We start from the raw sequence: 13,762 nt of genomic DNA on the forward strand, positions 1-13,762 counted from the left end.
TGCAATGACTAAAATCAGAAAATTACTGTTATAGTACTATTATCTAATCTAAAGATCTTACTCAAATGTTGCCAGTTATCTTAATTGGGATTAGATTTTATGAATTTGGCCCTGGAGACCTGGAATGAAATTTACTGACATATCCTGTCATTGCCATGGCTGACTTGAGAATTTGGCCACTCCAACTGCAAGCTGGAGTTTGATTCTATCTCATGGGTTCATCTGAGCACTGGCAGAAGACTGCTTTTGGAAATGTGAATAATTTTTGGTTGTGACGGGACCTGGACTGCCAGGTATGTGCTTATATCTGCTGGGCTGTGCCCATCAGGGCTTGTGGTTTCCAGCTGGTTCCTTCCAACAGATCTGGCTCTAAGTCTTGTCTAAAACATTCTAAACTCTGGGGACTGACTGGCCTGGGTCTGTGAGGCATGGGGTGACAACTGCTAAGAGTATGGATCTGAGTTAGAACAAAAATGATCTCAGGATTGGAATACAGGAAATTCCTGAATACATGAATTCAGGAAATTAGGCTATGTGTCTGCAGTCACTTTTTAAAATGTGCTTTGATATACAGGCAACAATTCCTAATTTAGTGCTCAATTTTCTCTTGCACATTCCATGAAAAAAAAAAACAGTCTAACCAGAGTAGCAGACCACACGATATTTTCAAATTATTTCTATGTCTTCAAAATCCAGAATCCTGGGGATTATCCTTCGAGGAATCCAGTGCTGAATATACCCCACGCTGACTCAACCCACAAAGGAGGAAGTGGCAGGCGGGAAGCTGCGGACTACTTCCAGTGGCTTTCTGCCACCCCGAACCTCTCTCATACATCCCACTTCCTCCACATCGTGGCTACTGGCATAATGAACAGAGACCCCGACATCTTAGCAATAAAAGCGTGTGAAGTGACAAGGGCCACCTGAGCATAAAGCGGCCAGCCCCAAGGCATGTGGTAGTGATGTGTCTGGTGAATGCAGAGTTCCTAACACAGCTGTCTGGGGGCTTTCTCAGAAGCCACCAGTTCTTCTTCACAGGGTCCTGTGATGTTGAATTTTTAATTTTAAAATGCTAAACATTCTAGAATGTATTTCAGATTCTGGGAATCATTTCAGGACTAAAAGCCCTCTCTTTTGATCATGTTCTAACTCTGTTTAGAACAATTCCTGCTCTGCTCTATTACCTCCCAAGTGAAATCTCAACTCTTCTTATACCCTTGCGGGAAACCCTGAGGGGTCAGCAGAGGCTAGGGGAGGAGGGGGGGAGGGTCACACGGGAGGAGGGCTGTGCTGAGGGTGGAAACTCTGGAACAACTAGCGAGCAGCAGTGGTCAGGGCTTTGGGGCAGAAGCGCATAAAGGACATTGTGGTCCTTTCACTCATTTCTGCAGTTGAACAAACATTGACTGAGTGCCAGGGCTTGCGCTCACTTCATTCATTCATCTGTTTATTCATTCAGAATTTTTAAAAAGCACCTGCCATACCACCTAGCTCTTGTCACTTTCTGCCCCAACTCCCACACCTACTCTCGGTCCTGCTCTGTGCCCTGGGGGCTGACTCCTGTGACTCACATTTCCTCCAGTTTCTGGTTGGGTCCCACACACAGTAGGCAGAGGATGGGAGAGGAGCCCATCACGGTATCTGTTTCCCCATCTCTCTGCCTTCCTCCTAGCTGGGTTCTGGCAGGGGTTATGTCTCCACTGCCACAGCTCCAAGTGAGGAGCCTCTCTCCATGGCTCCAGCTATCACTGGGTGCCAGTAAACCCCTCCCTCCCCATTCCCTTCCTGCAGAGAGAGTGCGACAAATTTCCTTGTTAGTTTCCTCAACTCTGCCCACAGGTACGTAAACTGTAACATAACATTCTCTTAAAAATCCTAGCTGAGTAGTTCATCTTTCTCCTGTCTGGCCCTGACTGATACAGCCTTCGACTATGTGCTGAGTTGTTTTCTGATGGCTTTAGACAGGCCAGAAAGATGTAAAGTTTTGTAGACAGTTTTGCAGACACTAGGCTACACCAGTGTAGGGTGGGGAGGCATAACTTAACAGAAGCCTCCGGGAAAAACAAGTCAGAGGTTTAGTCCTTTTTGACTCCAGTGTTGTGTGTCAGTCGAAGCCTGACCTGCTCTCTGGCCACATAATTGGAAGTATGATGTCCAGAATAAGGGAGGTGATAGTACTATTTCATTCTGCCTCCATTAGCTCCCACTTACAGTTCTGGGCTCACTTCTGGGGCTCCCTACTTTAAGAGGAGATATGTTAGTTGTCTTAAGTGTTTAAGGTCTGTCATGTAGGGCAGAGTCTGAACAATTTTTTCTCTAAGGACCAAACAGTAAATAATTTTGACTCTCTGGACCATACAATTTCTGCTGCAACTACTCTGCTATCGTGCAAAAGCGGTCACAGACAGTGTGTGAATGAACAGTCCTGACTGTGTTCTAATAAAACTTGATTTACTAAGTAAATGGTGGGCTAGATTTGGCCTGCAGGCCTTCCTTTGCTGACTTCTATTAAAAAGGGGAAAATGGATTTATTCTGGATGTATCCAGAAGGCAGAAGTTAGATCAATGTGTAAACATCATAGGGAAGCAGATTTGTGCTAATTTGAAGGAAGATCTTTCGAAAAGAGATGACTGTTCCGGATAGGATGAGCTCATTCATGAGGTGAGGGGTTTCTTGTCACTGAAAGTACTCAAAGGAGGAGCCAAGTGTTGTAGACTAATGCTCTGCAAAGCATGGAGGCTAAATCAGATGATGTGGGAGATAGCAACACCTCAAATATATATATACTCTGCACAGCACTATGCATGTAGTTAGTTTCTAGATTTTATATTCCTGGAGGCAGGACACTGTGTCATACCCATCTTTGCATCCTGCCCACTCCTGAAAGACTGGTACCCTGCTTTAAACATGGTGGGTGTGACCGACACATGTTTTGTCAACTTGGCTCTTTGAGTGAAATCTGGCTGACAGATTAATTAAACTAATTTGTCTTTAGCACAGTTATCACTACTAGTTGCATAAATTCATTCAATTAACTCAAATAGGCCTCAAACCTTGAGGATTTTCACTGAAAAGAACAGACGTAATAGTCAACATTTATCAAGTTCTGAGAACATGCCAGCTACTGTGCAAAGAACTTTACATGCATTATCTTATTTAATTCTCCCCAAATCTATGAGATGGGTATTATCATCACCTTCGTTTTATTGATGAAGAAATTGAAATTCAGAGAGGTCTCATAGCTGGAAAGTGGCATACCGAGTAATTCACCTGGGATCTCTTTGATGTCAAAGGCTATGGTCCAACCACAACTCGATCCTGCTTCTCATTCATTCATTCATTCAATATTCAACAAACACCGACTGGTTGTCTGCTATTGGCTAAGCACTGTTTTAGATGCTGAGGACTGAGCTGTGATCATAATCAGATCAAGTTCAGGCTCTGAAGGAACTTAATTCTTGGTGGGATATATTGAGGGCAGACATAGCACTGGCAAACGAGAAGATATTAAGTGGTAATTCATCACAAGACACAGAGATTAAATAGATAATCAATATTTCTTTCCACACCAGAACTTCTAATCCCAACTGATGAGTTTATCCAAGCTCTTTCTTATTTACCAAAAAAAAAAGTTCTGAGAAAAAAAAAGAAAAAAAAAAAAGAATAAAAAAGAAAAAAAAGGAAAAAAAAAGAAAAAAAGAAATAACAGAAAAAAGAAAAAAGGAAAAAAAGAAAAAAAAAAAAAAAGAGAGATGAAAAAGCCAGTTCAGTTGACACAAAAATAAAGAAGAAAAAAATAACTCTTGGCTATGTTCTATTTTTCCCTTTCCTGAAACACAGAAATAGGAAAAGTCTAAATTCTAATGCCCAGCCCCAGGGATCAAGAAATCCATACTTACAACAAATGCCACAACATGGAGAATGTCTGACCCCCAATAATATAGAGAGGAAAACACACCAACTGGAGTCAAGGGGATGGGGCTTGTTTAGAAGGAATAAAGCTCCCACGGTGCCTGGGAGTGGAGGGAAACCAAAGGGAAATTCCAAAACCTTGATGGAGATGGAGATTGGGAGAGGGACCAAGAGTGCGAAGCTTCAAACAGCGCAAAGCCAAACAGACTGTCAGGTCCAACAGGCAAGTGCTGACTGGAGTGGGAGACAGAGCCCGAAGGTCAAGGGCTGAATAAACACAAGCCCAGAGGAGGAAGTGAAAGAATTCAGGACCTTGTTTGTGTCTTTTTGGTACCAACAACCAGAGGTGGGCATGGATGGCCTAGTTAAAGGCATAGGATGGCAACTGACAAATAGTAGTCAGACTTCTGCAGTTCCAGAATTCCTCTTGTCAGTAGACTGCAAAGTGATTTTCAGTTTAGTGAGTCCTTACAGCATCAGCGGACTGTTATTTAGAAACATGGCACGCAAACAGAGAATGATAATAATTAGTTAATGTTAATTGACTGCCAGACACAGCTTTTAAACACCTTAATGCATTGTCTCATTTTAACCTTCACAAGTACATCTGGAGAACCAAGCTCCTTATTAGAGACTTAATTAACAAATGATTAAAGATATAAGTGACATTTGGAGGCAACCATAACATGTCAACAGAAACAAGCACTAGTCATTGTACTAGTCATTTATTCACTCATTTACTGGCATATTTCTTCAGCCACTAGTGATGGAGCACCTAACACATGCTGGGTACCATTTAGGGTCTGGTCTGTGCATGGGTGATTTCACTGATTCCCTTCATTGTTCAACAGAGAGTTGGTACAGGAAGCCAGGGATTGTGAGTGGGAAAATATCAGGTCTGTTTTAGCCTTGCCTCCAATTGTTCCTGTGGTCCCTGGACATGTCAGTTTTCTTTCTGTTTAACGTCAAGTCTAAAACGAGGAGCAAGGACTACATGATGCTTGAGGTCTTTTAGAATTTAATGTTCAAATATTCAGTAGCATTACAATATACATTGCAATTTATAATAAACATCCACTTACAGTCTATCATTATACTCTCCTGATTTACCCCCACCCCTGATCAGGTAAATAATATGACGAAGCTTTAGAGAAATTTGTCAGGGCTTGAACCAAGTTCTTCTACCCTTTTCACAAAAACTTGCTGCCTTCTGTGTGTGAGTTCACGCTTGGTTTCTGGAAGAATTGTAAGAGAGCTGGGTGCAGCTATCAGAGGAAAAGGAAGAGATTTGGGAGACACAGAGGACAAGGAGATGCTGCAAGCAGGAAGACATGCCAACACTCTGGGGCTTTGTGTGTTGTCTCTGAAACCATCTAGGGCCTCTATGATCACTGAAGAAGTGGATCCAAAGGCACAAGAAGAGAAATTCTTTAACTGGAGGAAATTACATGGAGGTAGATTCAAGTTCAACAACAGGGTAGTGATGTGCCTCCCTGGACAATCCACTTGTCCATCATCGAGCAGAACCACAATAAATGGGTCAAATTATAGGGTAAAAGCCCTGGACTCAAGAGGAAAAACAGCCTTTTAATGAAAATTACGCCCCAATGATGAAATGAACCCCTTGGCAGGAGGCCAGCTCCTCGTCACTGCAGATGCTCACACAGAGACCACATGAGACCCTAAAGGGGTTAGCGACTTGGATCAGGCCTGGAAGACCAGTCTTCCAACTCTGAAACGCTATGATTCTGGAGACTGGACTCTTACAATTCAAGCTGTAGTCTATAATCCCTACTCCAGAGTATAGATATTCCTGCAGTCATCTGTGGGGAAAATCTGAGACACTTTTCCAGCTACTAACATTCAGGACAAATTGCTTAATTCATTTCTTTCTAAGAAGTTCCTTGCATGACTCCTTGGCAGCATATCCTCCTGGTCTTGGTGTTACTGACCTCCCATTCTTAAGAAATATCCAAGATGGGAACTTCTCTGGAGGCCAGAGTTGAAACCAAACACCACTGGTTGGACCAACATGTTGAAATGCTAGTCCTACCAGTCCACAGATTAACAAGGTGACCCTTGCATTTGTCTCGTACCCTTATTTTCCGAGATGTTTGCCATCTGCTAGCTTTATCAGAAGCATATCACAGGCAATTGGGGTTCTGAGGGTAATCACTTTAACAAGAGAAGGTACATGGAAGGGCTTTGGAAGAGTTTGTTGACTGAAATAAATGTGCAGCCTAAAAGTTGAGAGTTACGTTTTATTTGGCGGGAGGACTCGAGCCGGGATGACAGCCTCCCAGATCGCTCTGAGGGACTGCTCCGAAGAGGTAGGGGAGGAGCTAGGATATACAGGAGCTTTACAACAATGACCAGGTAGTTGGAACAATAAAAGATTACTTGTTATCTAAAGAAAACCAGGCATCTCAAGTTAAAGAATTTAGTGCTTTTCTAAGCAAGGGAGGAAGCAAACATTTGGGCTCATTGAATTCATTCCTTTGACAAGCACCTAGCTATCTAGGGCCAGTATTCTGTCCTTTCTTATTCTGAGTCCCCTCGGGGTGCACCATTGTGAGTGGCTGCAGAGGCTGGGCTGCAGGCTTGTCTTCACTGGGGCTACTTCAGCTACAGTGGCTGATGACTTGATGGTTTCAGCATTCTTTGTTTACTGATATGGTTTGCAGTATTTTTTTGTTCACAAGTGAAACACTGTGAAAGGTTGGATGTCTTATGATTGTTATAATGTGCCCCAGGTCACAGTACAGAAGAGCCGTATGTAAAACAGGCTACTTCAAATCGTTTTTGGGAATGAGTGTAAAGTAAATAAAGAGTACTAGCAATACTTAAAAAAAACAAACACAAAACAAAGTCCAGATCTCCTTGATTGACTAGCAGGGAAGGGTAGAGTTTAGAGCTAGATTTTACAAGCCTGATAGCAGTAACTCAGGGTCACTTAAAAGCAGGGTGGGGGTTCCAGTCTGGTGAGTGGCCACGGCATGAACGTGAGTCTGCATAAATCAGCCAATGGCCACTTTGACTGGGGCGACCATGGGTTGGATGAGGTGGCCACCAGCAGTGGATCTGAACAAAAGAGCTTTCTGCTTATTTTAGTTCAGAGGCCACGAGTGTAAATCCACCTTCCCAATGAAGCTTGTAGCATCTATAAGCTAGGGTTACACTCCTCATTAAAAGGACAATAAAAAACAACCTCTCAGTGCTGAAAAGACCTTATCCAGAATTCTCAAGAAATTGGCTTAAAAGATAATCCCCAATTGATTGCAACATTAAGAACATTTTTGGAATGTTACATTTGTCCTGATGCCTAAATCCCCATGAAGGGGTTTACGAAAATGTTCTTTATGCATCTGAAGCCACTAATACTATAAGTGGGGAAAGAACATACTCTTTTAATTAAAATAGCATATTGTTATGATTGTGGTAATCTGAATCAAGAACATCTTTTTACCTAGAAATAGGAGAGAATAAATATTTCCTGGATTTAGTATCCAAAGTTCAGGATTATTTAGGATTAGTAGCCAAAATCGTTCCTATTTGACACTGTGTAATCAGGAAGGCTGTTTAGAGGGGAATGTTAGGAGGAAAATCTGTTTTTGCTTTTCTGCTACTTTAGCCAGTTGGGGACCATCTAAATGCCATCTGGCTCTTGAACTGTTTTCTCCCTGACTCTTGAAGCAACACAGCTAATGACCCTTGTGTTACAACAAATAACTAGCATGTGTCAATGCTGACACTTCTGTTTTTCAGTCTAGTTGTTGGCTTGCCTATCAGATGTTACTTTTTTTAGGCAGTTGACCGTGGCAGAATGATAAATTATGCTTCTGTTTACTCTTTTGTTCCCAAGGCTAATTGAAAAGTGCTGTTGGTGGGTGAATGGTGATGGTAATGGGAACATCTTAAATCATTAAGCTGAGAACTCAAGTATCAACATGGGCACAACAGACTTATTCCCCAGTCGATGGAAATAAGGCAACACACCTTCTTTAGTACGAAGAGTGCCATGTTCAGTGTTCTTTTATTTCCCATAAACCTGGGGCCTGGCTCCCCAGAGTCAGGAGGACTAGCATCTAGCCAGACAGTTTGTTTTACTCTGAGGTTCCTTAGCTCCATGTTTGTTTCAACAGCTTCATCTCAGGCTCTTACTTCTGTTTTCTCTCCATGGGTTTTGGTAACATCATTTTCCAAAGGGGCAATGGCATTACACTTTTATTTTTATTAAAACAAATTTATGTATGTTAGCGTAGCTGTATCCCAGTATGCAGCACATTGGCTAGCATGGTTCATTACGTATAGACACCTGGGTTCAATGGATGGGTGAAGAACTTGAACCGGACGAAAAGGTATATAAAAGTGACTTGTGCCGTTTTTTAGCCACGTGACCTTGAGGAAGACATAAAACTTCCTGGAATCTCAGTTTCTTCATCTGTAAAGTGGGAATACCTTTAGCTACTTTTGGATTGTTGTGAGAGTTCAATGTACAGTATCCAGGAACTAGCAAGTAATGAATACATGTTAATGATATTAACAGTTAACATCAACTGCACATTTGCTATGTGCCAGGAATTAAGGGAATCCCCAATGCATCTCTGGGAAATAAGAACAATTATTATCTTCGCTTTGCTGAGAGGACAAAAGAGACAGGTTAAGTACTTGCCCAATGTCACAGAGATGTGAAATGACCACGACAGGATTCCATAGCTCTCGGTCTGGCCACATAAGGAGAGTGGGCAGCAAGCATTTTGCCACATTGAGAAAGGACTGTCCGAATATGGATCCCAGAGCAACTTCTCAGACCTGTGCAACCGTATTTGTTCCCTCTCTCTCCACTTTTCCGTGTTTCCTCATTCTTCCCTGAGCCAGAAGCAGAGACAGACAGAAACTGACACAATGGTCCAGTGTGACCAGTAGACCCCTGGCAGCCCAGCCATGGAGCTGAGCCTCAAACTCAGCTGTTAATTTGCTGGCTGAACACAAAGGAAAGTGCTCTATTTCCTGTGCATGTCAGTAAAAAGATTTCACACATTCCAAAGTTATTTTGTTAGAAGGGAGGAGTGAACACTCTTCAATACAGACCTATTCTACTAAGATAATTGAGAAGCACAAATATAAATATCATGACGTTATTGTATTCTTATCATTAGGTCATCTTGCAAACATCTGCTCTCCACAAATTAAAATAAAAAAATTTTTGCAATCGATATGAAATTCCCTGAAATCTAAGATAGTAGGATCAGCATTGGTTTTATGAGCTCATACTTACAGCTAAAAAGGTGTTAAACTCAGATCGCAGAGATTGTGACAAAATTTCCTCTGTTCATTAAAATACTAGTGTATTAAAATACTAATGTATTTTAATGAAAATAAAATAAATAAAATCTATCCATCAAACAAAATTTGGTATATCCTTATGAGATCTTATTTAGCAATAAAAAGAAAATGAAGTACTGATACATCCTACAACATGGACAAACCTCAAAAACATCATCTTAAGTGAAAGAAGCCAGTCACAAAAGACCACATATAGTATGATTCCATTTATATGAATTATCTAGAAAAAGCAAATCTACAGAGATGGAAAATAGATTCGCGGTTGCCAGGGGCTGGGGGTAGGGGGGGTAGGGGAGCTAGGGGAATGGGGAGTGACTGCCGATGTGTAAAGTTCCTTCTTGGGGTGGTGAAATGCTCTGGAAATACACTAAAAACCACTGAGTTGTATACTTTAAAGAGGGAAAGTTTATGGTATATAAATGATATCAAAATGAAGCTGTTTAAAAGGAATGTCAGTGTGTTGGTTCCCCTACTTCCTTGAAAGAATGATAATAGATATCCTTTCCTGTTCAGCAACCCTCATTATTAGCCACACTCTTTTTGAATAAACAGTGATGAACATGAAAGCATTTATCCTGTCCCCCCCGCCCCCCAAGAGCCTTGACAATTAGTCTTGTCCTCACTTTTAACCTGTCCATCAAGTATTTGACAGCTGGGAAGTCGGAGTTCTAGAGATAACTGGCCCTGTATTTAAATACAACTTTCAGGCCGAACCTTCAAATCTACCTCCATCTCTTGCCCCTTCCCTGTGTTCTCTTTCCTTCCTTTCCAAAACCTTGCTGCTGAGGACCCAGTATTCCAAGTCAGAGCAGACCCAGAACAGGGCCTCCAGATTGCAAAGGGAACAGAACCAATTGTTAATCAATACAAAGCAACAGAGATAGAATTCAGTGGGGAAAGAACAAGCAAAAAAAAAAAAAAAAACAAAAAAACAAAACAAAACCCCATAATGTCTCATCCTTTGAATGGTGGTAGTGGAAATGTATGCAGCTTTTATTACAGGAGCTGGATGGGAACTGAGATGCCAATTGAGAGAAATCCAAAAAATCATGATTGGTATTTAGGCATCAAGAGAAGAAAGTTCTCTCCTTAGTGTTCTTGATTTGCTCCATTTACTGTACAAACAACTAAGGCAACAGCAAAACCCTATCCTATGGATTGAATTCCCAGTCCAGTTTCTAAATATTGAGCATCCTGTCCTCCACTCAGCTTTCCCGTGTGCCTGGCGGAGCTGCCAGCAGATGGGCCACGTGGATTTGTGCCGGTCTGACAGAACCCTTCCTCTGCCTTCCACATCTCAGGTCCAAGGAGGTTAGGGAGGACTTACACAAAGGTCAAGGGACTAACCATGGCAAATGCAGAGTCGGGGCTCAACTGGTTTTAAGACACGAGGAAGTCTTGAAATGTGGACAGATTCCAGTATCTTGGCCAAATCGACTTCCTCTATCATTCAGAGATCATTATATTGTATCATGATAGGTCCTGATCATTTTACCCACTGGTAATGTTTTCTTTCCTCTTTGAAACATATTTCCCCTTTCTTCTGTTCTTTTTTTTGTTTGTTTCCCTCTTGCCCTCTCCTTCCATCCTCTGTAAGTGGCAGAGTGGTTTACCCTACCTGAGAAAGCTGGTCAAACGCCAAGCAGAAGGGTGGGAGGGTTTGGAAACACACTTTCACTGTCTCTCCACCGCTAGAAGACCTGATACTCACCGAGGTGGGGGGGGGGGGGGGAGACAGAGACAGAGAGAAAGAGAGCTTGTGGCACCAGGAAATCTGGCCAGAATCCAAGAAGTACAGTGACTTACCCTAGGCATGCCACAAGCCAGGTGAAGTTTGGACCCTTGCTTCAGAATGCAGAAGGCGAAGGCACAAAATTTGCTAGATTTGGCCAAGGTGCCTGGTAGGTTCGTTCCTGGCTCTGAACATCCTCAATGACCGGTCTGTGCAGCTCTGATGAGCACCAACCTGTTTGCTGATTACCCCTTGGCAAGCTGACTCTTTAGGCAGATTAATATTTGACTTGTGATATATAAGGCCCTTACTGCCCCTCCCCTCACTGCAAAAAGAAAAAAAAAAGGCAATAACTGGATAACTTGCTTGTGACAGTGGCTGGATTTGCGCAGTTTGGCTTGATTTGGTTTACAGCTCACTTACCACCAAATCAAAATGGCTAGACTCAAAGCAGCTGTTGTTTCCCAGCCAAGCAGAGAGGATGAGCTCAGGCAGAGGGGGTAAGCACTGAGAGGGGTAAGGGCCAAGACAGCAGGGCAAACAGCAGGGGGCAGGTCATCAATCCTCGGGGCCCTTTCCACTGCAAGCTTGAGTCTCCTCTACCATCACGGCATTGGCAGCATTACTTGGGTTCTGTGGAGTGTGTTACGCAGGTTGGGACGTGTGTTTCTCACGGGGCTGGCACTGGCCATGGAGCTTGGGCTGTTCTCTCAATCCTTCTTGCCAAAAATCACTTCCCAGATGGAATTGGATTTTTCACTTTGATATGTGTCAAGTCAGGAGCCCAGCCACAACAGTAAATGCAAGTGGAAACCTTGCAGTGTCATCGGTTTGGATGGTTTCATTGATTGAATCGTGTCCCCCCCAAAAGAGATGTTACCATCCCCCAGTAGCTCAGAATGTGACCTTATTTCCCCCAGTAGCTCAGAATGTGACCTTATTTGGAAATAGGGTCACAGGAGATGTAATTAGTTAAGATGAGGTCACATTGGTAAGAAGCGGAGAAGAGACACACAAGGAAAAGGACGTGTGGTAACAGAACAGAGACGGAAGTGATGCAGTTGTAAGCCAGAGGATGCCAAGATGTGCTGGCCATCACTGGGAGCCAGGAAGAGGCACGGAAGAAGTCTATCTAGAGTCTCAGAGGGAATGTGGCTCTGGTGAAACCTTTGTTCTCTGTTAAATAAAATAAATTTCTGTTATTTTAAGACATTCAGTTGTGGCATTTTGTTACAGAAGCCCTGAGACACTAATACAGATGGTTTGTGTCTGAGTGAGCTGGTGTGCTTATGTAAAGACCTTCTCTGTGACCAATTCACATTTCTTTTATGAATAATTTAAACTTTGATTGCATTTTTAAAAAGTGAAAATAGCTGGAATGTGTAGCATTTGGTCAGCCTGACTAAAGTGGGCACAGCCCACATCCTATTCCAGGGCAGCACCTAAGCCCCTTCCAGTGGGGAAGTTGCTAATATCTCACAAGAAGCCAGGATGGTGTTCTGCATTCACTGCTTTGAGGTCTTGTTAATTTTTAATTAAAGGAGAGCTTGAACCACTAGAAGGAGCTTTAAGAACAATTAAGGGGACTAGGATACTGGACAAATTAAAAAATGGGAAAATGGTACCCAAAGCATATTGCTACTTTTGGTACTTCCCCAGCAGGAAGGGGAGGAGGTACAGAGGAGAGGTAGTCACGGAACCTCACCCTGCAGTCCTCATTCTGGCTTTGATGGTGCAATTAGTATGCGTCCCCAGCAAAGTCACTAAAACTTCTCAGGGCTTCCATTCCGTTCCTCCCCTACCCCCCACCAGGGTAAGCTTTCAGCTTACCATCCTATTCATATAACACAGAAGAAGGAAAGGTAAATTAATTCAACCTTCTTATTCCAGATTTTCAGGAAAAATTTTGTGTGGCCTCGAAAGCATCTCTTGGCTCTGTGTCCACAACACTCAAGACCATTTGCTTACTTCTTCAGGCTCCTGACTCCTTTTTCTAGAACCTAGATTCCATATTCAGAAAAGGTGCCAGCCCAAAAGGCATCTTGTGAGATCTAGATATATTATTGGATACATTACTTTATTTTATTATTTTTTAAAAAAGCAAATCCCAGACATCCTGCTATTTGACCGCTACCTATTTCAGTATGTATATCGAGCAGTCATGACTGTGTTCTTACACAGCCATGGTGTTATTTTCCTTGTCTAACAGAAGTAATAATAGTTTCTTGTTATCTAATGTAGTCCTGAAATTTTTGCAATTCAAAATAGGAAACAAATTGGTGAATTAGTCTGCAAATTCTTGAGCAGGAACCTCCTCTAATCAAGATTCTATTAATACCCACTCAAGGCAGAAGGCTCCATGTCCTGTTTTTAAATATCACAGTGTGTTAGTGTGTAATAAGGGACTTCGATGATTACCCAGCTCGGCCTCTCACCTGACTGACGAGGGCATTGAGGCCCTGAAAACTCATGTTACAGGCATGGTCACGTGGCAAGTTAGAGGTCAAGGTAGGATTGAGACCCAGTCCTCTGATCTCTGTTTCATAGCAGACTGTCTCTTTAGCAATAAATACCACTGGCTTCTTCCAATGGTCAAATTTATTATTTAATCCTGAAGTTACTGTCTCTGGTTCACTAAACTGACAATTACCTGCACTTTAAGCTTGTTTCCTCTGTGGAAATAGTGACCAACTAGCCTGAGTTTTCTTTTTTTATTTTTTTTAACAGTTTTTTTTTTTTTTTTTACTGAGTTATAGTCATTTTACAATGTC

General features: G+C 42.3%; 1 protein-coding gene across 2 annotated transcripts in view; it reads right to left on the reverse strand.

Moving 5' to 3' along the window:
• PRLR (prolactin receptor) overlaps positions 1-13,762 on the reverse strand; it is a 140,659-nt gene that overhangs the window by 44,849 nt on the left and 82,048 nt on the right. The gene's annotated exons all lie outside the window — the stretch shown is intronic.

The sequence above is a fragment of the Camelus dromedarius genome, chromosome 3 (genome assembly GCF_036321535.1).
Source record: "Camelus dromedarius isolate mCamDro1 chromosome 3, mCamDro1.pat, whole genome shotgun sequence".
NCBI classification, from domain to species: Eukaryota; Metazoa; Chordata; class Mammalia; order Artiodactyla; family Camelidae; genus Camelus; species Camelus dromedarius.